Below are 15084 nucleotides of genomic sequence, written 5' to 3'. Positions count from 1 at the left end.
GATCGCCATTCCCTCCTCCGGTGCTCCTGTCCCCTCAGCTGGGGCAGGCTCCCCAGAGCAGGGGCTCTCTCCCAACCCCCACCTGCCCCAGTGAGGCTGGGAAGGCCCAGCTGATCGCTCACGAGGCAGCTGGCAGACTGCCCTGAGTGCAGGCTGTGGCCTGGGTTTGGATCTCAAATTCCGGCTCTTGCAGGCTGTGTGACCTTGGGCCCTTTCCCTCTCTGAGCCTTTGTTTCCTCATCTGTAAAATGGGAATAAAGACAGAGCTTATGGCAAAGGGTTGTTGTGTGAGTTAAACATCCATCGCTCACTACAGCACCTGCCTCACCAGTTGGCTCCGGCCTCGGTGGCCCTGACCCGGCATCATCCTGTCTATAGCGCATCTCCTCTTGAATGGCTCCTCAAACCCAGCACGCCCCCACCCGACGCTCTGATCTTCCCTTCAGGTGTTGCCCTCTTCTAGGCTTCCCCATCTCAGGAGCGGCGCCCCCGTCCATCCACTTCTCCTGCACCCCGAGATCTAATCACTCCCTCGGCCCTGCCCACGGACATCCCTCTCATCCATCCCCCCGCTCCGCACTCGCCCTGGTCCACAGCCCATCTCTCAGCAGCTGCAGGCAACTCCTGCCTCCCCCCAGCCCACTTGCACCCCGTACCCCATGGGCAGTCCTCCCACAAAGGCCAAAGGACGCGCTTCCACAGATGCAAACCCAGTCATCCTCCCCTACTTAAAGCTCTAAGTGGTCCCCGTGCCTTAGAATAAAATCCCGACAGCTTCCTCTGCGACCTCACCTCCCACGAGCTCCCCCTCAGTCTCACTTCCACCCACTTAGCCTTCTGGGGGTTTCTAGAATGTGCCATGCTCCTCCCACCACAGATCCCTCTGCCTGGAACACCTGCACCTTTTCCAGAGCTGGGCTCCAGTGCCACCTCCTGGAGCGGCCACCTCTCCCTCTCACCCAGCCCATCACCCCTCCCCTTCGCAGCCCTGCCTCCCCTGACTGGGCTGGGAGCGCCTTGAGGGATCGGCCCACCTTCCTCATGCCTCAGCACCTCTTGCTGAATGGATGAGTGAGGGAAGTAGTGGATGGATGGGTGCAGAGGTGTCATTCAGCCTGGGGAGCAGCAGATGTGGGCGTGGCAGGGCCTGAGCACTGCGTTTCAGCCATCGGGGGTCCTGGGCCCTGCAGTGACATCAGCTCCCTGCGTCGCTCTGGTGTTTTGGTCCCTCTCTGGGCCTCAGTTTCCCCAGGAGAATGAGGGAGTTGGGTGAGGCCTCTCAGGTTCCTCCTTCCCCTGGGGGTCCATGTTCTGGGATATGAAGAGGCGGGCAAGTGGCAGAGCTGGGCCCTGCAGGTGGGCTGGAGAGAGGTAGACCAGGTCTGCACGAGGACAAACGTTCCCACAGCCAGAGCCGTCCTGCTGCTGGAGGGGCTGCCCTGGAGGAAGGGAGCTCACCATTGCCGGAGGTATGTAAGCAGGGGGGGCTGTAGGGAGGAGCCCTGGGCAGTCGGACTAATGACCGGGCACATAGTCTGGAATTTGGAAAGACACAGGCTCTAGAGGTCAGTTTCAGCTCCGTCCTTATTAGCTGTGTGATCTTGGGCAAGTTAGTTCAGCTCTCTGAATCTCCCAGAGCACCGAGTCTAGAAAACAGAGGTACAGCATGGACCTTGCGAGGTTTTGAGAAGAGGCACAGGGCCCAGAGCCGTGTGAGTGTGCGATGAGCTCAGCCTCTTCCTCATCCTGGCCTGGACATCCAGGGCAAAAGTTCTGGCCACACACAGGAGAGGGTGGCTGCTCCACCCCGGAGCCCAGCAGGGACCTGGTCCTACTTACGGGGTCTTCCGGAGTGCTCACCCGGGCCCTCGTGCCTGGGGGCCTGGTGTTGACCCTGGAGCCCAGGAGAAAGGGCAGGCTTGAGCGGCCTCTCGCCGCTCTGGGTGCCCCTCCAGGTCCACGGCCGTGGGTTTTTCTCCAGCTCCCCTCCCCCTCGCCTCTGCACCCGGAGCCCCATCCTTTCCACGCCTCCCAATCACGGAAAACTGCCTCATCAATCATGTTCTCTCTAATTAACTTCTCATTTACCTCTTTAGTCAAATCTGTTTACAGTCAGAGACAAGAAAACACGCAGCAGCTTGAGGTGCAGACGTGGGCACCAGCTCTGGGGCCTGTGAGGACCCGTCAGCCCTTGACAGGGTGGGAGCCCGGGGCTCCCCTCTTCTCCCGGGGAGGACCGAGGGCTCTAAAGGGCAGGGGCGGGGGCACCACTGGCCCAGTGCCCTGGCCCCCAGCAGCCTGGCATCCAGCACCCTCGCCCCCGGGGGTCTTTCCTGCTGCCAGGCTACCAGCCGCAGGCTCACTCAGTCACAAGCCACTGCTGACCCCCTGCCCGTGCAGGTCCCCCTCACTAAGTGGGAGCTCCTCAGGGCAGGGATTCTTTCATTTGCTGGTTGTGGGGCCTCAGAAAATGACCCAACAGCTTTGAGCTTCCCCATTTGCAAAGTGAGGGGTAAAAAGACGTCACCCACCTCGCAGCGGGCAGTGAGATCGGAGGTGTCCCCATCAGCAGCCAGCCCAGCCTGGACACTGGGCCCAGTGCGGAAGGAGCACAGGCCTTGTCTGTTTGGTTTTTGTTTCTGTATTTTGGATGTTTTAACTGAAAATTTTGAACTAGTCTCCAACTTACAGAAAAGTCGCAGGCAGAGTACGTACATGCTGCGCCACCCACTCTGAATGTTTTAGTGTGCATTTGCTAAAACAAAGACATATGCTTATGTAACCACAAGACAACTCTCAGAATCAGGAGATTTGTGTTGAAACATCACTATGGTCTAACCTCAGCCAGAGCCTGAGTTTTTTTATTTTTTGTTTTTGTTTCTTTTCTTTTTTATTTTTAATTGAGTTAATGATGGGTTACAAACTTGTGAAATTTCAGTTGTACATTAATGTTTGTCATTCGTGTTGTAGGTGCACCACTTCACCCTTTGTGCCCACCCCCCACCCCACCTTTCCCCCAGAGCCTGAGTTTTAATCCCTCTGCACCACTTACCGGCCATGTGACCTTGGCCAGGCCATATGGCCCCTCCTAGGCCCCGGCCGCATCTGTAAGGGGGTGGTCAAGGTGAAAGTCCTGTCTCCATCTTGCAGGCTTGCTGCGTAAATCAGCGAGCCTATGCAGGAGGCGCATGATGGAGGGGCTGGGGACCGTCACCATCTCTGCGTTAGAGGCAAAAAAGGAGGCTCCGGGAGCCCAGCCACTCGTTCCAGGTCACCCGGCCCGAAGGCTGGAGTCAGATCCCACAGCCCTGAGGAGGCAGAATGCCAGGGTCGTGGGTGGGTCTCGCATTCAGAGATGGACACTCACACTCAGAAAGCTGGTGACTTTTTCCTTAGGCCCCTTGACCTGTGTTGAGGTGGAAAGTGAAAAGCAGGGCAGAGGGGCGGGGTAATGATGATTAATGGCCCAGCAGCAATGCTAAGAGTCACCTTGGAGGAGGCCCTGTGTGGGGGTAGTGTGGGTGGGGGCTGTGGGGTAGGGAAGGGGAGGGAGGAGACAGCTGGGCCCAAGGAGGACGCCCCACCGCTGCGGGCACAGTGTGGGGACACAGGACCCTCAGAGGGCCTGTGAGCCATGGAGGACACGGGGAGCGGGGGACATGGCTTGGCCCTGGCTCCAGGCTGTCTTCTCACGGGAGACTCCCTCTCCCTTCTCCGGCCCGCTCACTCATACACCCCCGGCGGTTCGTTCAGTTTGCACTCACTGTTCGTCCCCCCGGAACATTCCTCCAGCTCGGCCCTTGGCTGCTCCTGCTCACCATTCAGGTCTCAGCTCACACACTCCTCAGAGGGGCCTTCCAGAACCATCTTATCTCCAGTAGACGCCCCTGCCCACACACACACATGCTCTAATTTGCTCTTTACCTCATTACCTTATTTTCTTCATCTCACTTCTTTCTGTGTGAAATTCTATCATTTGGTTCCCCTCTTTCTGTCTCCCCCTCAGGGGTTCCTCGAGAGCAGACTCCTCTGTCACGTTCGGACACTGAGATGCTCTGGAAACATGGTGGGGTGAACCTCGGATGCGCTAGTTCATTAGCGTCTGCCTGGCCGCCAGTCCACGCAGGGGACACGGCAGCGGAGGCAGACGGGGTTCTGCCCCCACCTCGCAGTCCTGCCCCACGCGGAATTGCAGGATTGCACAGTTGGAGGGACAGCAAACCCCAGCCCCCTGCGCCAACACCGCCACGGGACAAAGCCTCCTGGGCCGGCCTCCGGGGGCCTGGCCAGAGGAGAGGCCACCCCCACGGGTGGCGCCCACACAGAGCCCTGGCTCCGGGGCCAGGCCGGTGCGCTCCAGCCCAGCTCTGCCTGACCTTGCTGGGTCCCCAAACGCCCTGGCCTGAGGCCTGAAATGACACCTGTTTTCCAGGGAGTTCTGGAGCAGGCTCTGAGAGGGTGCCCCGCTTCAGCCTTGGAGCCCTGGCTGGTTGTGGTGGGGGTGGTGCTCGGCAGGGGTCCCCACAGCTGTGAGCCCTTCTGGGGAGGGGGGATGTCGTTCAAGGACCAGAAGAGCGTCCTGTCCGGAGGCCTCGGGGAGACGACAGCTTCTGGCGATGCGGAGGGCGGCCCTGCTCTCCCACTGCACAGTTTGTTCGTACTTCTACTTCCCTGACCATGTTCTCATTCCAGACTGTGTAATTAGGTGTCCAGGGGTGTCTCCGGCTCTGTTCCGATAGAACTCGCCTTGTTTAATCGGTAACAGGATGGCTGCCTCTGACAGCTGTTTTTCCTAAGGAAAAAAAGGCCGTTAGGGATGGAGTAGGGTGGGAGGCAGCCGGGAATCAGGCTTCTTGGCTCAAATTTGCCTTCACCCCAGACTTGCAGGGGACCCCGGTGCCTGTCCCTCCCCCTTCCTGGGCCTCAGTTTGCCCATCTGTAAATGAGGGGAGTCCGACCTCGTGGTCCCTCGGCTGGACTCAGAAACACAAGGGCTGCTGTGCCCCTACTGCGAGCACAGTGCCGCGGTGGGGGGGGGGGGGGTGCTGAGCTTGTGGAAAATCCCTCACTCCGATGCCGGAGGAGAAGGAGCATTTAAACCCAAGGTGGCATTTTTATCACTGTGTTCTCAATTGTAATTGCCATTTAATTAGATTAATGATAATTAATAACACTAATAATGTACTGTCCTTTGTCTGGGACGGTGACATTGCAGACCTGCCGTCCCGAGGTGGAGCTGGGCTGCGCTGAGCCCCCTCCCTCCTCTCCTGCCCCCACTCCCTCCTCCCAACTTTGTCTCCCTTATCTCCCGTGCTCCACACGCTGGGCTGCGATCGCCTCTTGTCACGGTGGTCTCCCCGTTGGACCCTGGGGTGCTCCAGAGAGCCAGGGACCCGTGCAGACCTCCCCGTGCCCTCCCTCCCGAAACAGAGAGGGGACCGATGCGTGCTGGATGGACGGGAGGGTGAGAGGGTGGGGGGATGGCTGGAGAGATGGGGAAATGCATTAAGGAATGGCTTTCGTCTCTGGCCAGGCGAGGTGGCCAGACTGACCCCACCGGTCATTCTAACTCCAACTCCATGGCTCTCAGGTCTGTCTTCTCTCCATCCTCAGGCTCACAGCCTCCACCGCTGTGCTCACCTAGACAACAGCGCCAGCCCTTCTCTGCTCTCCCGGCCTCCTCCCTGCCCTGCTCCCTCACCCAGGCTCTGGCTGCCCCGAGCAGTGACAATTCCTCCAACGGCGACATGCTTCTTCCCTCAGGGACTTTGCTGTGCTCTTCCCTCCAAGCCTCTCCCACTCCCCCTTCCTCCTCTCTGCTCAATTCTCCACCATCCAAAGCTCATCACTCTTCACAGCTGAGTGTAAATGCCGCCTCCTCCACGATGCCCTCCCTGATGCCTCAGGAAGAACGAGCCACTCTGCCTGCTGCACGTCTTTGACAGTATCAGCCCCCTCCCCCTGCCCCACCTGCCAAGTAGACGCCCCATTGCCCACAAGAATGTTGGGATATATTTTACTGACCATTCTTAGTCTTCAAGTGCAAGTCTCAGCTCTCCCCTGGAACAGATGTACGACAGTCGGGCCTCTCCCCTTTTCTGAGCCCTGGTTTCCCTCTACAGAAGGGAGTCAGCAACTCGCCCTCCACAGGGTTGTGGTGACAATTAATTGGATTGGGGTCTGTAAGGCCCTTGCTCAGAGCTGGACTCTTTCCCGCCTCCCTGCCTCTACTCCGCCCTGCTCGCTCGTGCCTCTCCTGGAAGCCTGTCCTGTCTTCCCACCTGGGGAAGTCCCCGTCCCCCCGTCCCCCCGTCCCGTCGTACCCCACCCCAGGCCGCGCTGCTCCTCCCAGAAGCGTCAGGGACCTCGCAGACACAGCTCAGCTCAGGCGTCCCCAGAGCCCCTGCTTCCCAGCCTGGCTCCAGCTGCTTTTGTGTCTGCTGCGCTGACGGCTGGGAGCCCAGTCTGGGCACCGGTCACTCCAGACAGTGGACCAGAAGGGACGCAGAGGACAGGAGGGACCCAGGTCCTGCCCTGTCCATGGTGGCATTTCCTCGTTGCTGGCAGCCAGAATCTCAGTCTCTGCCCTTTGTTCCCCATTTGTCCTCTCATCCTCCCTTCCTTCATCCATCCCCCTCCTCCTTTGCTCCCTCATTGTGGTCCAAGCACACTCCCTGTGATCACTTCCCTCTTCCGCTTACAACCCTCCAGTGGTTTAAAATCTACATGGCATATGGGAGAAACCCCAACTCCTTACTGTGGCTAACAAGGCCCTGTGTGGTCTGGTCCCTGCCCACTTCTGCAAATCCATCTCCTCCCACTCTCCTCCCCTTCATATGGCACATCTGGCTGTTCCTCACATATGTAAATCAGACTCCTGCTCCAGGGCCTTTGCACTTGCTATTTCTTCTGCCTAGAATCTTATTCCCAACTTCCCCTGGCAGCTGCTCTGCTCATCAATCCTGTGTCAACTCCGAAATTACCTCCTCAGCAGGGTCTTCCCTGACCATCCAGAGGAGCCGCCCTCCTTCCAGTCACTCTCTTTTATTTTCTTTATAGCTCCAGTGGCCACCTCAAGCTGCCTTGCTGGCTTCTCTCTCGCTTGTTTACTTCTGTCTCCCTCTGCTAGGAAGGCAGCAGGGCAAGGAGTCTGTCTGCCTTGTTTGTTCTCTATCTCCACAGCCCAGCACAGGCCCTGGCACACAGTAGGTGCTCAGAAAATATCTGCTGAAGAAATGTGGCGGGAGCACCTCCTGGGTGGCAGCCCCGTGCTGGGTGCTGCACTGCAGAAACGGATGGAGGCAGCCCCCAGCCGGGCAGCTCACAGGGCCAGTGGGGAGCAGCAGACTCAGGGAAGGCTCCCCGGGGGCCTGAGGAATGCACAGCAGTGGGTGGAAGAGGAGCTGCGGGGCCTCAGGGCTGAGGGCAGAGCGGGCCGGGTTCTGGGGACCTCGGCTTATCCTGCTCTGGCTGATGGGGCTCTGCCTGCATGGGTCTCCCCACGGGCTGGGTGCCCCAGAGGGCGGGGCTGTGCTCCAGATGCCAGAGAGGGCGGCTGGCAGAGCTGGTCTTGAGCAATGAGTAGAACCAGCGGGGGGAAATGGGAAGTGGGGCAGGTCACAGAGGAGGAGGGCATGTCACAGGCACAGGGGGAGGGGGCATTGGTAGGGCTGTGAGCAGTGGCTGGACCATTGCTCAGGCCCACGGTGCTTTGGTTCAGCTCCTAACCCCCGAAAGAGCACTTGCCCCCCCCCCCCACCCCTCTTTGCTCATAAAGGCCCCGGCTCGGGTGTTTGCCACCTGGGTCTGTCCATTCATCCTGGAAGGTGCAAACACGGATGAATCGCTCACAGGCCACGGGGAAGTGAGCGAGAAAGCACAGGGAGAGAAGGGGATCCATAAAGATGACAGACAGGATCTTGCGTCCACACCCTGGGCTCCCTGCCCTCATGGGACCGCGGGCTGGCCCAGGGATGCTTGGCTCGTGTGTCTTTGGACATCCTCAGTTACAGACATTTCTGCTTGCAGCTGCTCAAAGCAGGACCTGTCCTCGGGCCTTGCTCCCGAGAGGGCCAGAGTGAGACGCCATGGCCAGCAGCTGGGCCAAGCCATGCCCTTTCACTGCCGCTTAATGAGCTGAACTGATAACCGTGGGTTCGGGCAGGTTGCCAGCCTGCCCATTTGGCCAACCTTCCTGGCCTCACACTCATGGACTGAGGGTGGGTGGCAGTGGGGCCAAGGGAAGGGCCCGAGGATCCCCATTGTTTGAGCGTTGGAAGCCGCGGCCAGCAGCAGTGACAGAGCTGTGTGACCTTGGGCAAATTCCTTGATCTCTCTGTGGTTCCTTTTCTTATTTGTAAAATGGAGGTGAGCATGGCAACCTTGGAAAATGCTATAGGGATGTGGCAAGGTTCTGGGGACAGTGGCCTTCAGTTCAGAGACTGCCCAGCACATGTAGGCACTAAGTGAATTTTCCCTCCCAATCCTTCAAAGACTCCCACTTTGATGGTTTACAGGTGCAAGAAAACAATCCTAGTGCCACCACACTTGAAAAACCTAGAAAGGGGCTGCTGACCTGCACCCTCCTCCGGTCCTGTTGCTGACTGCTGGGGTGGCCTGGATCCCAGTTCTCTTTGGGCCTCAATGTTGTCATCTGCAGAATAGGGTGGAGATCGTCTCCCGTCACAGGAACGTGGGGCGGCCTCCATGAGATGGTGCACGCCAAGCGCTCCACGTGGAGCCGGGCCTCAAGGAGGGGTTCATAACGTGGCTCACACCATGGGAGTTTTTCAGGGCCGGATCTGCTGATGCTGTGATCAGGACAGTCACCTACTTTCTTGGGGTCTCTATTTCCTCATTCGTAAAACTGGATGACCCAAGGCCCGCTTCCCCTAGCCCCGTTGCCACAGGAAGTCAGCGGTGTGGATCACGGCTCCTCTGAAACTCATCTCATCTGCAGGGGACTGGGAGAGGGTCACGTCCCTGCAGGTCTGGCGTAGGGGTGCGGGGGTAGGAACTGTGACAGTTCCCCAGGGGAGGAGAGGGCGGCTCCTCATTTCTGGCGGCAGGCCACTCCTACCCCCCCAGGCTGCCCGCTCCTGTTCAAGGAGTGGGGTTGGGGAGGTAGGGAAGGGAAAGGCCCAGACACCTCGGGCCGGCGAGGCCTGGGGAGAAGGCCTGGATGCCCGTCCTGCAGGGCGTGGGGGAGGCGGGCCTGAGGGTGGGCGGGCAGATGGATCGCACCCATTCCTCTCTCCCTGCAGCACCTGCCTCTAATGAAATTTTACGGCAGGTGGAAATGATACGACTCCGCCAGCCCTAGAAGCACTTCTATTTATTCATTAAAGATATTTATATACTGAGCAGCTCTCTCTGCAGGCCCCACCGCCTCCCACTGGGCCCGGGAAGTTGCTCCCCGGGGCAGGGGCCCCTCCCTGCACAGTGACCAGCTGGCTCTGCCTCAACAGGTCCAAATCCCCTTGTCTCTACCCCGCTTCCTCCCCCTGGTCCAAAGCACGGCGTCTCCTCCATGGATGAGTACGCCAGCCCTTCTTGGGTCTGCATGTCCACACTGGTCTCCACAGAGCCATCCTCCACACAACAGTCAAAGGGATCTTTTCAAAATCGGATAGCATCCCTCCCACATTCAAAACTCCTCTAGTCCTCAAGGCCCCACAAGGTCTGGCCCCTGCCTCACTCTTGGGTCCAGCCACAGTGGCTTCTTTCGGCTTTTTGCGGGAGAATGATGGTGTTCTCTCTGCCTCAGGACCTTTGCACCTGTGCCCTTTAGATCCCTCTCTGCCAGCTCTTGGGCTGTCCTGCTCCTTGACATCATTCAGTACTTAGCTCAAAGGCACCTCACCCATGAGGCCTTCCCAGACCAGCCAGCCTCGAGTTGGTTTCCCGTTAACTAGTCTCCATCACCTTGCACCTTGTGTTCCTTTAGAACACTCAGTAATCATTCTCTGTATTTGTTTACATGTTTATTGTCTTTTCATCTGTCCTGTGAGGATGTGAGCTCTGAGGGCAGGGACGATTTCCTTTGTTTCCCGCATGGGTTAGGGCAGGTGTTCAATACATGATGGGGTGGGGGTGGATGATGACCTAGGTGCCATGAGCTGGTCACAGGTACTGGCCCGTGGGGATTCCCCAGGCTAGACCCTCAGAGACCCTCTCACCAGGCCCCTACTGAAGAACAGAGATCCTGAGAAGGTGAGAGACATGCTCACGTCTCACAGGGGCTGGAATGGGGGCCCCGGTGCCCTACCCTTCTGCTCCCTGGTGTTTTCTGGATGCGCTGACCGCTGGGGCCCAGGAGCTGGAGCCAGGCTGGAGCCTTCCCCAGCTGTGGCTGGACCACGGCCCTGGCTTCTGTAGCCTCGACTCTGGTGGCTTTCCCCAGCTGCTCTCTAGGGCTTTAGAGCGAAGCCTCTTTGCAGGGGCTGTGGACAGACTGAGGCCTCCCACCAGCCTTCCTGCTGCCTTGGGGTAGTGGCCTCGCTCCTACTGTCAGCCTCTCTGGGGCCTGCGCACTTCGTGGATGACTCCGCGAGGCCAGATCCTGATTGAGGGGTCAGAATGGCAGCTTTGTCACCTGCTTCCCCGTCATTCAGGGGTGAAAGAGTCTGGGGAAGCAGAGATGACTCGTCCTGGAACAAACTCTGTGACCCTGGACCAACATGCCCCCAGGTTCCCAAAAAGCAGAGACTCAGCACGCATGTAGTTCTGTCAGGTTCTGTCATCGCAACCAGGAGCTCCTTCACCCCGGCCTTGCCGGCCTCAGGGAAGCCAGAGCATCCAATGAGGTGACTGTGAAAAGCCTCAAGGCCCCGCTTTCTCTGCCCCCATCCCTTTGCTGTGCATCCCTCTGCCTCGAATGACTTTCTGCCTCTTGTTCTGTGAGACTCAGGGCCATCTTAAGGCCTCTGTGGCAGTCACTCAAGACGGAGCTGTGGTGCATGTCCCGTCTCTCCTGATCCTCCTGCCGGGTGAGGGGCCTCCTCTGTCCCACAGCCTCCGCTGGCCTCTCGCAGGCCATCATCGCTCTCCTGTGATGCTGTTTGGCTCCGGCGGAGAGTTCCAGCTGTCTCTGAACCTGGGTGCAGGCCCCCAATGCCCAGCCTGGTGGTGACCCAGAGCAGATGACTGGGAGGAGGCGGCGCCGTGTAGCCTGGGCTGAGGAGTACGAGCTCAGCGGACGGGCAGAGGCGGGTGGACGGGGGCGGGCAGGCAGGGGTACCGACTGCGAGCGAGCTCCACAGCGGCTGCTCCTCGTGCTGCAGAGGGAAAGCCTAACCTTCCAAGTATTTCTCGGACTTCCTCCTTCCCACGGGCGAGCAGCCAGGGCCGCGTCCAGGTGACTGCCATCCCAAGCCAGGAAACCTGGCCCCACAGCCCCTGGCAGGTGAGCGATGCGGCCGGCTGCCCAGGTCTGCAGGGAGCTAAGGCCCTGCCACGCCATCGTGGACTTCAGCCCAGAGGCCAGCGGAGGGCTGCCTCTCGGGGGCTTCCTGCACAAGGCCGCTGAAGGCTTTTGCTTCTGACGCATGCTGCACCGCCAGGCAGCCGCCCTGTCCGCCTCACCCAGGCCCCTCTTCGCCCGCTGAGTTGGAGACAGTGTGGCTCCGAGGTCAGTAGGGGCTCCGGAACGGCTCCACCCCCAGCGCTGTCACTTTGTAAGCCACTGACCCTCTCAATCTAGTTTCATCTGTGAAATGGGCTTGATGATAAAAGTACCAACGCCTCAGGAAGGACGGTTAAATGAGCTAATTTGAGCAAAGAACTTCACTCATAGAAAGAGTTCATTTAGTATTAGCTAAAATGGCACGCGCTCAATCCTTTCTTCTAAAACACTAAATAACCTCACTCGTCTGACAAACGTTCCCCTGGATCGCCAACACTGGGCTGGGGAGGGTGTGGGGTGGCGCTCGCACAAACCACTGATGGAAGCAGGGCACGAGGAAGCATCTATCACAATGAAAAACACACATCCTCTCTGACTTTGCAATTCTGCTTGGAATTTCAACTCACATGTGTGTGAAATGACGTCCTATACATGGATGGTCACTGCAGCAGTGAATAGCCAGAGAGCCGAGACAACCCAAACGTCCACTAACACAATTAACTAGGTGACGGTACAGCCCTATGACAGCGTCCGGCTCCTAGAGGACTGAGGGCAGCTCCATGTGCCTTTGGAAGACATGGAGTGAAAGCGAGGTGAGGAGCAGAGAACATGATATGTTAGCATTTGTGTTAAATATATTTTTATTCATTTGAAAACACATAAGACTCTCTCGGAAAGGACACTCCGGCTCATTAGCAGTGGCTGCTTCTGGGGAGGGGCACTGGGTGGCCAGGGGACGCAGCTGGCAGGGAGATTTACACACTGTAGACCCGTATGTACCTTCCGAAGTTTATGCCAAGGGCATGTGTTACCTAATCAAGAAAAAGGAGACTGGAGGAACACTCGCGTTTTCCGGGCACAGAGAACGAGGCCACCGCTGTGCCATCAACCACTTTCCATGTGCACCAAGGAGCAGGACAGATTGAAAAATGGGGCTCTGCTTTCACCTCTACTTTTGGGTAAGAAAATCTAATCAAGAAGTTTTTGCCTTTAGGAAAGCGAGTCTCGTCTCCCTGTAGACACTAATTGACGCTTCTGGTAATGGCAGAAGATGCCACCTGGGCACTGGCGCTGCTGTGGGGGGTGACTGAAGGATGCCTTCAAGCTTCCTGATGACGTTCCCCCAGATGAAGCAGGAATGCAGGCTGCATGCAAATCGCTCTAAATGAGACACAGCCCATCTCGCCGCCACTGCGTTCAGGCGTGCCGACCGCCACAAACAGAGCAGCGAGCTGCGAAGGAAGAGGAAAATGAAACCCTCATCTCCCTCGCGAAGAAATCCTGGCTAAGATTGCTTAAAGGCTATTCTATTGCCGTATTTGGAAAGGAAAAGGAGCACTATCCCGCTGGGATGCAACGCCCTGGCGCCACTCAGCTACGGGCACAAGCATGGACACAAAGGGGCTTCGCTGGAAGCGGAGAGCTCGTGAAGCCCAAGGGCGGGCAGGCCCCGAAGTCGAGTTCGGAATCACAGGGCAGAGGCAGCCTTCCGTGGCAGGCCAGGAAGTCCTCAGGAGGGGTGGGGCCGCTCTGTGAGGCACTCGTTCCAGCCCTGAGCACACCAGAGGCAGCACCACACCCCAGGAGCCCGTGGGTTAGCAAGGTTAGTAATGAGGATCTTCACCTGGTTCCAAGCTTTTCATAGCCTTGTGTCGTGAGCTGTTAAAACTAGAAAGCAGAGGGTAAAGATTTCTCCTCACCCCGTCTCCTTGGTCCCCCACCCTGGAACTGTGACCCGTCTTGATTCCTAAGGGATTACACTTCACGATCCCCTCAAACCGTCCTGTCACAAAACTGACGAAGAAGAGGACCACTTTCTCATTTGTGAAGTGAAGGTGTGAGTTCAGAGTAGCTTTTAGCAGAGGGACTTGGTGGTCAAACAAACTCTTAGGAGGCGCCCCAATACATGAAGCAGGGCAGCGCAGCCATCACAGCCGGGGGCTGAGCGGCCTGGAGCCGTACGCTCCTTCTCTGCTATGCTGGCTTCGGGTGCATCTGGGGCTTTGGGAGAAACAGCTGGAAAACTGCGGGACAGATCTGGACAGATAATCAGGCAACAGCGGCTGCCTCCCGGGAGAGGGAGGGTGAGGGGGCGGGAGACGGCAGGGGGACTCCTCACTCTACACCTTTTTGTTAAATTTTGAACTTCTGCACCACGTACAAGCATTACCTGGTTAAAAACAAAATCTAAAAAGAAAATAAAGCTGAAGTACTAATGATCTTTAAAGTACCAACCTTAGTTCAAAAAGTCTATGATTCTATAGGTTACAACTGGACATGCCTTATTTGTAAATTCATAAAACCACACATCGACAGTGGAACAGATCGAAGTGCAATGTCACTGATCCGTGATTATCTTCTAGAAAGAGGCAGCTCGGTGGAGAGCAGACCATGGACTGCGGAGTTAGAGCTTGCACAAGCTACCCTTGCTGAGACCTCAGTCTCGGATTCGGGAAATCGGGGATAACAATGCCAGCAGGGCTGCTGTGTAGTCAGAAAGAATGGATGTAAAGCAAGTAGCATATGGCAGACAGTTGATACATGGAAGCTATGACAGTCACAGAAAAGTGAAATAAAAACAACTAAATCCAAAATGTGACTGTATGGCAAGTGATTCTGTAGCAGGGCCTGATACACAGTCCTGCCACCTCCCTGCGGGAACACTACCACGTAACGACGCAGGTGTACCGTCCACGCAGGCTGACATGGACCCCAGGAGGGCAGAGTCTGTCTTACTCCCTTGTGCTGTCGCCAGCCCAATGCCAGGCACAACACAGAGGCCACCTTATTCACAGTCCTCTCGGGTGGAGGCTTGGAATGGCAAAGGAGTTTCACCTGGCATGCCAACTCCGGCCAGGTGGGAGTGGCTGCGTGGAGCCCTGTCCCCCGGGGTTCGAGAAAGGTGAGGGGTGCTGCGCAGGGTGTGGCGGCCTCTGTAGCCTATCTGCTCATCTGGGTAAACACTGCACCTTGATGGAAGGCTGCTCTTCTAAGTCGGCTGGCCTTCCGCCTCCCCACTCATGCATGAGGGTTCTGCTGTGACAGGCTAAGAACACGCCAAAGGCCCGCTGACTTCCGTAAAGGAGACTGGCCTTCTCACAACGCGGGTCAATGGTGAAACTTCAATGTGAAGCCACAGATGAGCGAGGGAAGGACAAACGGAACCACTTATAACACACCTGCCGCATGCTCACCACCGTGCCACACGCTTAAACGGGTCATTTCATCCTCATAAGCACCAACTGGGTCTGATCACCCCGCACTGTGCAGATGGAGGCAGGGAGGTGCAGGAAGGCAAAGCCGCGTATCCAAACCGCCGCAGCTGGTGGAGGGGCAGCTGGGTGTGGCCCAAGGCCTGTCTGCTCTAAAGGAGCGGCCCTCTCCCCGATGCACGAACCACCCGGGAGTCTGAAACGACACGCGCTCCCGGCTGGCGCCTGAGCTTCTGAAGCCACTGCCCT

Source organism: Equus asinus, chromosome 15, assembly GCF_041296235.1.
Source record: "Equus asinus isolate D_3611 breed Donkey chromosome 15, EquAss-T2T_v2, whole genome shotgun sequence".
Taxonomy (NCBI): Eukaryota; Metazoa; Chordata; class Mammalia; order Perissodactyla; family Equidae; genus Equus; species Equus asinus.
The sequence above is the reverse complement of the archived record's forward strand: the minus strand, read 5'-3'. Positions refer to the sequence as shown.